Below are 9,633 nucleotides of genomic sequence, written 5' to 3'. Positions count from 1 at the left end.
GATCAAGGCACATCACCACATCACGTGCAGAAGAGATAGGAATGCACATTAAATATGCCTAAAGAGAGACCTTTGTAACTTACTATTGTTTTAAGATTCTTATTTCCATTCAGGCTAAATGTCCACAATCATCTAAGAGAATTGTCAGTTCAGTCTATGGAGAGAGTGGGATGTTGTCAAAATAGGGTGATGGAAACCCTCTAATGAAAGCCAAAGAAAAAAGTTAATGTGAATTGCAAAACTATTACAGAGTCAATGAGATGTGGTATTCAATCCTCAAGTAATGTTGACCCTAAACACCACACCCACATGAGCCAAAGAGAATCTGAGGTTAGAGAGTGGGTTCTCATCCTTGGCTGCACAGTGGAATCACTTGGGTAATTTTTTTTTCTTTCTTTTTTCTTTTTTTTTAAGCCTACAGCACCTGGTGTTCCTAGGTGGTCTCCCATCCAAGTACTAACCAGGCCCAACCCTGCTTAGCTTCCGAGATCAGACAAGATCAGGCGTGTTCAGGGTAGCATGGCCGTAGACCGCTTCGGTATTTTTCAAAATCTCCATGCCCAGGTCAATTAAATCTGAATCTCTGGGGGATGGGTCCCAGGTATCATTACATTTTAAAGCTCCCCAGGAATTCCAATAAGCAGCCAAGTTTGAGATCGACCACTTTAGAACATCTGGTCCCTGCTCACAACTGCTTAAGGCCTCCTTACTGGCCTCTGTCAGGCATGTGGGGCAGGGGAGAAGGCACCACATGCCACTCACCCAGGCCAGTCCAACTCACCAGCTGCCCACTCAGCTACCGAAGCTCCCCAAAAGGTGGAAACTCAAGGTAAGTTAATGTTAGGTGAAGGTTAACATTACCAGATACCAGAACATTGAAAGCAGGAGAGCACAGAGAATAAAGAGACATGCGTGCACATTAAGTGACAATCCGTGACATCATTACTGGGCCTGCCCCCAAGAAGGGGAGTAGACTTGCCAGTATGATGTGCTGCCAGCTAATAGTCAATTGAAAAAGACCTGGTGGGCAGGGGCATAGAGAGGACTTCTGAAGTACTGGTTATGTTCTATTTCTGAGTGCTGGTTACATTGATATGTTCAGTTTGTGAAAATACATCCACCTGTGATGGCAAGTATAGGCAAGTACACTTACAATATGTGTACTTTTGTATTTATACGTTGTTGTGCTTTAATAAAAAGCATATAAATAGAGTCATATGACATGTATTTTTTCTGTCCGGCTTCTTTCCCTTAGCATAACATTTTCGAAGGTTGTCCATGTTGTAGCATTTATCAGAACTTCATTTCTTTTTATTGCCAAATAATATTCCATTGTATGGATATATCATATTTTGCTTATCTATTCATCAGTTGGTAGATATTAGGTCGTTTCTACTTTTTGTCTATTATAAATAATACTACTATAAACATTCATGTGGACGTTTTTGTGTGGATGTATATTTTCACTTCCCTTGGGTATATATCTAGGAGTGAAATTGCTGGGCGTGGTATAATATAAATATATATTTGGCCTTTGCCCACAGTTCCTGCCAGAGAGCTCCTAAAACCCCTTGGAATTTCCCGAGTGTTCAGAGTATCTTTTTGTTGTTGTTATTCATAACAAGTTCCTTTCAATCACACCTGGGGTTATGCTAATGAGGTAACTTAGGGTGGACCCTTAAATAGTAATAGGATAGGGTCGATCACCATAGAGACTATGTGATCAGAGGACTGGAACTTTCAGCTCTGCCAAAAGACCTCTGGGAAAGGGAGGTGGTGCTGGAGATGGAGCTCTATAAAAACTCTTGAATAATGAGATTCGGAGAGTTTCCAGGTTGGCAAACACATGGAGTTGCTGGGAGGGTGGCGCACCTGGAGAAGACATGGGAGTTCCACACTACCTTCTCTCTCCATACCTTTCCCTCTGCATCTCTTACATCTGGCTGTTCCTGAGTTGTATCTCTTATAATAAACCAGTAAATATAAGCGAAGTATCTCCCTGAGTTCTGTAAGCCATTCTAGCAAACTATTAAACCCAAGGAGAGGTGCTATGGGAACCTCTGATTTAAAGCCAGTCAGTCAGAAATACTGGTGGCCTGGGACTTGTGAATGGCATCTGAAGTGGGGGGTAGTCTTGTGGGACTGAACCATTAAATACATAGAATCTGACACTGGCTCCAGGAAGTTAGTGTCAGAATTAAATTGAGTTGTTAGACATCCAACTGGTGTCCAGAGAATTGGAGAATTGCTTATTGGTGTTAGAATACACTACAGACTGGGTCATATGGTAACTATGTTTAATATTTTGGGGAACTGCCAAAGTGTTTTCTAAAGCAACTACACCATTTTACATTTCCTCCAGCAGTGTATGAGGGTTGTAATTTATCCATATCCTTGACAACAGTTGATATTTTCTGTCTTTTTTATTATAGTCATTCTAGTAGGTGTGAAGTAATATCTTATGTGGTTTTGATTTGCATTTCTCTAATAACTAATGATGATGAGCATCTTTTCATACGTTTATTGGCCATTCGTATGCATTTTTTGGAGAAATGTCTATTTAGATCCTCCAGCCGTTTTTTAATTGGGTTATTTAACTTTTTATTATTGAGTTGTAAGAGTTCTTTATATATTCTGACTCCCTTATCAAAGAAACGATTTGTAAATATTTTTTCCTATTGTCTTTTCACTTCCTTGATGTCCTTTGAAGCACAAAAGTTTTTAATTTTGATGAGATCCAATTTATCTACTTTTAATCTTTTGTCACTGTGCTTTCGGTGCCATATTTAAGGAAGTTTTCAGGACCCAGATCTTTTAATCTTCATATTCTTGGTGCCAAGCACAAAGCCTGGCATACAGCAGGCACATGATATTTGGGAACTGAGATGACATACCTTTATCTAAACTCAAGATTATATTGAACACTGTATCAGTTATTTATTGCTGTGTAATAAAATAACCTCATTTTATTGGCTTAAAGCCACAAAAACATTTTATTTTGCTCATGATTCAATGGGTTAGCTGGGCAGTCCTGATCTGGGTCGGCCCACGTGTCTGTGTTCATCTTCTAAGTTGGCAGCTGTTGAATGATCTAGAATGGCCTCACTCACATGTCTGGTGGTTGGTAGACTGTCAAATGGGATCCCTTGGTTCTCCTCTATGCAGCCTTTCACCAACAAACAGGCTAGCTCACAGTCATCTCAGTTCCAATTTCAAGTCCCAATACCCAAGTACTTTTCAAGCCTCTCTTTGTATCTCATTTGCTCATGTCCTGTTAATCAAAGCAATTCACAGGGCCAAGCCTAGATCGATCATTGTGTGCATTCATTCATTCAACAAATATCTATTGAGTATCTACTATGTGTCAGACACAGTTCTGGGCTTTTGAGATATCTCAATAAGCAAAACAGACTAAGATCCTTCTCCCTGTAGAATATGCATTCTAGTGGAAATGACAATAGGAAAAATTGCAAACAGAGTTCCAACAAATTGTTCTAGTGGTGGTGAAAATTTATTTGATTGCACTCATGTGCGATTAAGATTAAATCCAAGACTTACTTTCTGGGAACAGGAGGGATGTAGAAATATCCCTAAAAAGGAAAAAGGTGAGAAGGCTGCAAAAGATCCTAGGGGAAAAAAGCAGGCTCTGATAGAAAATAGGACTGTGTTTTTATATTTTAAAAGTGGATTCGTGTCAGTCAAGTTTCAACCAGAGACATATCACCAGTAAGAAATATATATTAAGAGTTTTAGTATAAAGAATTGCCTTATGCATTTGTGAGGGTTTGCTAGGCAAGCCTGAAACCAATAGGCAGACCGCCAGGAAGAGCAGGCTGGAACTCTTGGGCATGAGCTAAAGCTTCAGTGTGCAGACAGAATTTCATCTTCTTCTGGGAAACTTCAGCTCTGCTTTAAAGGTCTTTCGCCTAGTTGAATCGGGGTCACCCAGATCATCTAAAATAATCTCCCTTACTTAAGTCAACTGATTATAAACTTTAATTATATCTACAAAACGCCTTCACAGAAGCACCTAGATTAGTGTTTAGTTAAATAATTGAGGACTGTAGCCTAGCCAAGTTGACACATAAAACTGACCATCACAAAGTTAAATGTCCTGACTTTGAATATACAAAAAACCACTGCACATGTTAAATGGGTGAATTATATGTATGTGAAATATATCTTAATAAAGCTGTTTTTTAAAAAAGAGTTAATTCCATTCTTTGGAAGAGTTCTTTTTTTTTTTTAAGTGAGTGTCTTTGAAAAAAAAAGTCTTATTATGAATATGTCTGACTCAGTCTAGGAAGGCAGAACAGAAGATGTGATCCATGAGAAACATGGGTTAATTCACCCTGAGCCTGGCACTGTTCTGTCCTCTCAGCTAGAGGTCAGAGTAATTTCTTCATGGCTTCCTTACTGCCTCGGTGCCATAGAGCGATTAATTTTTGCACTCCCCCACCAGTCACCAGAGGAGACTGATGCTGGGAGATCTGAAAAACACATTCTGTGCTAATAACCCAGGAGGATTCTCAAGCCTATGAGCTGAATTGGGGGTGTGGGACCTAACACCACCTAATAAAAACCATGTTACCTCCAATTAGCTCTCTGTCTTCTCTGCGCTCAACTAACTCTGGCCTGTGGGTAGCTGTTAGAGCTCAGCTACAGAGACAAATAAGTGGGCAGTGAGTTTTCTTTTTTTAATGTGCAGTGAGGGCTAGACATGTTCCAGGGATTTGGAGAATCATTCTAAGCTGGAATAGCTTGGAGGAAGCTCATGGGAAAGGAAAGATGAACAAAATGTAAATGCAAATGGGACAAGAGGGACGCATCAGGACCAGGAACTAACAAAGGGCTAGAGGAGGGCAGAGGCTGGGCTGACTGGAGCAGAATGTCCTGGAGAGGTTGGGCAGGTACAGAAAGGTAGGTACCTGGAGAGCAGGGAAGCTCTTGAAGGACAGAGAAAGAAAGAGTAGATGAAAGCAAAGGAGTGGTCTCCAAAGTGGGGGTGCATACTTCAAGGGGTAATCAAGATGATCCACTGGGATGGGAGAAGAAAAGATTATAACGTCTACTACATTTATTTCTGATTCAAAGAATAAGAAAATAAACCCAACTCATAAGTAATATATGGATTGATGCCATTACCCTTCTGTTATTTGCAGGTCAGACAGTCGCAAGACAAGAAAAATATTGAAATTATTTTGAAGATAAAATTGGAGTTCTTCAGTTGAGGGGATGATAAACCTCATCATTTGCTTTCAGCATTTTGCAACATCTCCAAATCCAAATTTTTTCTGCCTGAGTAAAACGTGTTGATACATTCTAGTCTCCAGTTATAATGAAATCAACCCACACAAATAAACAGGTGACCGAATAATCCCATAAAGGAAATCCTGGTTGGAAATAATACTGATTAGGCAAAAAGCATCAAACAACCACAAAATGTTTGATTTCTCTTTCTGACAATGCAATAAATGTTGCATTTCTCTTTCTTCTAGAACCTTCTTTGTCTGCACAGTGGAAGTCAAAACAATGACCATCTATTCAGATCTAAAAAGAGGTTGTTCAAAGACTTCAAAATTATCCAGGCATCTATTGGAAATATGGATAGAAAACTTTCCCAAGGTATATAGCCCGTGACATAATACCCTGGTTAATGATAGTATATTATTTATAAATAAATAAGTATGAATATAATGGAGGTATGTACTAATGAAGGTACACAGGCCAAAATTTGGAGTTCATTGCTGAAAGAAATGTGAAGGGTTTTTTTCAGAGAATATTGTTTAGCATATGGGCTGTTCTACGTTGGGTTCCCCCAGAAGCAGATCTCAAGATGAGGATTTGAGTGTGAGAAGTTTAATTGAGAGATGGACCCAAGAAGCACTGGGAGGGAAGTAAGGACGTGAAAAGGGAAGAGAAGACAACCAACATAGAGTGTGTTAGCGAGCACACTAAGCGGGCAACTGAGGTAACAGGACATTGGTGTAGAACCTGCTTTAGGGTTGTCCCACCCTAGGGGAAAGGAAGATGGAGTAATTATACACCACCTTCTGCCATCACTAGTTGAGAGCAAATCCTAGGACATTTAGTCCCCATCCTGCCCATGCTTGGGTAAGCCCAGGAAAACCTTCAGACTGATAGTCACAGAGGCTTGAAGGAGGAAGCCACTGTCATGCAGGAGAGAGGTGAGGGCCAGAAAATATGGGTGGGGCACCCACAATATCTGTGACCTAGGCTTGTTTATGGCTTGATTTTTTACAGTAAGGAACACTTATTTTCTTTTTCAATATTCCTTATTTTTAAACTTTTTACTTATCAAACTCTGGGCAGAGTGATTTATTCTATGTGCTGCACTTGAAGCATGTGTGCTTGGAGGGATTAGCATGCCCTACTCTATTTTGCCAACCACTCTGGTGTAAGTAGAACTTCAGGCCCAAACTAGAAGGGAGGGACTGCCATTCAGGAATGGAGTTCCTAAAAGGAAGTTCTGGACCAGCATGGAGAGCAATGAGCCCTGGAGCCACATCACTCCTACTCCCAGCTGCCCAGGGCAGACCCATCCTATGGGCAAGAGGCATAGGTAGCTAAATACAGAGTAGACATGAGGAGCCCTCTCTGGCATGTCCTCCGTGACAAGAGGCTTTAGCAGGGGCAGAGAAGAAAGAGCTGAAGGCTATTTCTCCAGCCACTGAGGGAGTAAGAACAGAAAAAGAAGCAGAAAGGGGACTTAGCAGAATGCCAAAGATACCCACCATTTCATTATTTCTTTAACTTGTTCTATTGTTAGAATGACTTAGAGGCTACACACAAAGGACTCATGTTCAAACACTGCTATCATTTGTATATTAACACAGGTGAACGGAGGGGTGGGGCATCAAGCTACAAGATACTTCGATAGAGAGCGTCAATAGGAAGGAGCAGGCATGGGCAACATGAAGGCAAAAAGCTGGGAATTAATGATAGCTTTTGTGTGCAAGATGACAGACAGATGTCCGAAGTATATATATTGATTCTCACTGCAACTCTAAACGGAATTTATATTATCTCCATTTAAAGATGAGGAAATTGAGTCACAGAGAGGCTGTATGACTAGCTGTGTTAATTTATTGGGTCCTCTGAGAAGCAGATTCACGATGGGATGAGATATGCAAGAGGTATATAGGAGAAATGCCTGCGAAGGCTCAGGGGAAGGAGCAGGAGAATGTAGGGTACACCTGTGGATAGTGATGCCAGTCTGGTCTCTGTGGAAGAGAGACAGCAGGGAGCAGGACTTCTAGGAAGAGTCCTAGAGAGGCACAGCTCTAGGAAAGTCACAGTCAGGCAGATGGGGAATCCTCAAGCCAAGGTGGGTGTGTCCCACATTTCCCAGGAATGACCAGTACCAGCACCCTGACTGTGCTCAGTCATTGACTGAGAGTAGTCCATTGTGAACATGGCCTGGGTGCAAGTGCAGCAATAGATCCAGAGAGGTAGGAGCTGGGCCCTCAGTCCATTATACTCCTGAAGCATAAAAGAACATTTTCATGGCTGTCATGACAGCCTAAATCCACATGGCCAGTAAATAGTGGGAATAGGATTTGAGCTGAGGCATTTCTGACTCTAAATTCCACTTTCTTTTGTCACTGCCCTATATGCATTTGGTCTTAGGTATAATGAGCTAAGTGGCATCAAAGGACTAAAGACAAACTTCACAGATGTCCCAATTCTGCTAAAGGCCCCCCCCCCATGCCAAGGAGTGCAGTGGTGATAGAAGAGCCACTGGGAACATATTCTGAACTTTCTCAAATCATCTCCAGAAGCCACACGAAAACTCTGCAGCACAAATTTCTAAACTCAAAATCTAGCTGGGTCACAAGCATCTTGATGAAGAGATCAAAAAGGACATTGTTAAATCTTATTAAAATTGTTTCATCAATTCTCACCCATTTCTCCCCATTCTCCATGAAAACACACAAATTCACAAATACTTACCGAGCACTTACTCCGTGCCAGACTCTGCACTAGGTAGTGAGTACACCTACATGAAATTTATGGTATGGTAGAAGAAACAGCCATTAACAAGTAATGATGAAAAATTATAGGCAAGGTTATAAGGGAAAGTTCAAGGTGCCTGGAGAGAGAAAGCAGAAGAGACTTAATAGAGATCAAGGTATGGGAGTGTCGAAATGCCTAAAGCAATGGAGTAATAGCATTGGTCTAGCCTAGGGTCTAGCACAAAGCATGTGTTTTGGGGCCCTTTGAGCATGAGAAGATCTGGAAGCCAGGATCCTGCACTTAACTCCCTTTCTACAAGCCCTGTTTGTATCTTCCAGGGGGCTTAGCATGTCATTACTAGGAGAGGGTGTTGCTTTACTGTGATGTTCACAGTGTTTGAATTCTTAATCTTTTGCAGTTAATTGGAAAACACATAAATAAAATAAACACACCACATGAATCTAAACTTATTTTTCCGGTGGAATAAACTAGATTTAAGTTTCCTATCAGCTGCCCATTCCAGCTATTGCAGTGTAATGATTAAAACCACATCTTTTATGTTGCCAGTTGGTAAAATGGCAGGGGGTACTCTCAGATTATATTGTTTAAAGGCTGCAAAGCTCCCCTATCTCCTGGTTACAAAAATGTTTGCCTTTTGGTTGACTAACTGATTTTGAGGCTCACTTGTTACACTGCTCATTCAGGTTGGAAATCATTAAACAAAATAGCTCTTGGTTTAAGGGACCACCATCTAGAAACAAAACACTTCTTATGACTGAGTATTCATCAGTTTTTCACTCCTATTAAAAATAATTCTTTTCCCATATGGAAGCCTATGAGAGCAAGCTTTTATTAAATAGGCTCAAACCACTTGTCAATCATCGCCTTGTTATTCCTCACACTCTTCCCTATTAAACAGAGACAAGTGTCATTATATCACACTGGGCCAAGACCAAAAAGTGTACAGTTTGGTGAGTGATTTTAGGTCTTACAGGGACACACAGGGCATTCAATTCCCACTGAGATGTCAAGGTTGAATCAAAGAACAATATGGAATTTTCCATAAAGATGGAGATGCAGGGTTTAAGAGGAACTGCCCTCCATTAGCCAGTGCTCTACTCAAATGGCAGCTCTGATTTTTACCCTTTTGGATAAGGTTCCAAAGCTCTTTAGGCCCAGTTTCCTCATCCACAAAATAAAACAAATGAAAATATTCGCTCCATAGTGTGATTATAAGGATTAAATGAGAGAGCACACATTCAGCGCTCAGTGGAGTGCTCAACAAATGGTAGCTTATTATTAGGCTCAAGATCAGTTCTTAAAGGATTTTAGAAATAAGGATACTGAAGCCAGAGAGGTTGCATGATTTGCCCAAGGTCCCAGAGTTAGTCAGGGATGGGTTAAGGTAGGGGAGAGGACTCAAACCTGTCCTTCCAGTGATAAATTAGCACAGGGAGTCCAGCAATGATATACGTGAGTACCAAAAATGTCTTATTAATTCAACACTCTTGACAGACTGGAGCAGACTCGTCCCCTTTCCACCCTCATGCTCTATACTGGCCTGAGAGTCAGAAGACCTTGCACAAGTCATATCATCTTGTTGGGCCTCTACTCCTCCTCTAGAAAATGAGGAGTTGGTCTGACTCTAACTGACTC

At 40.9% G+C, this 9,633-nt stretch overlaps 1 non-coding gene across 1 annotated transcript; it reads right to left on the bottom strand.

The window, feature by feature from the left end:
* Positions 1 to 412: 412 nt before the first annotated feature.
* Positions 413 to 531, bottom strand: LOC118608077. The gene has a single exon (XR_004952909.1). It is a non-coding gene; the product is annotated as a 5S ribosomal RNA (ribosomal RNA).
* Positions 532 to 9,633: the final 9,102 nt, after the last annotated feature.

Source organism: Rousettus aegyptiacus, unplaced genomic scaffold (genome assembly GCF_014176215.1).
Source record: "Rousettus aegyptiacus isolate mRouAeg1 unplaced genomic scaffold, mRouAeg1.p scaffold_m13_p_9, whole genome shotgun sequence".
NCBI lineage: Eukaryota > Metazoa > Chordata > Mammalia > Chiroptera > Pteropodidae > Rousettus > Rousettus aegyptiacus.
Note: the sequence above shows the minus strand (reverse complement) of the source record. Positions and strands in the feature narration are given on the sequence as shown.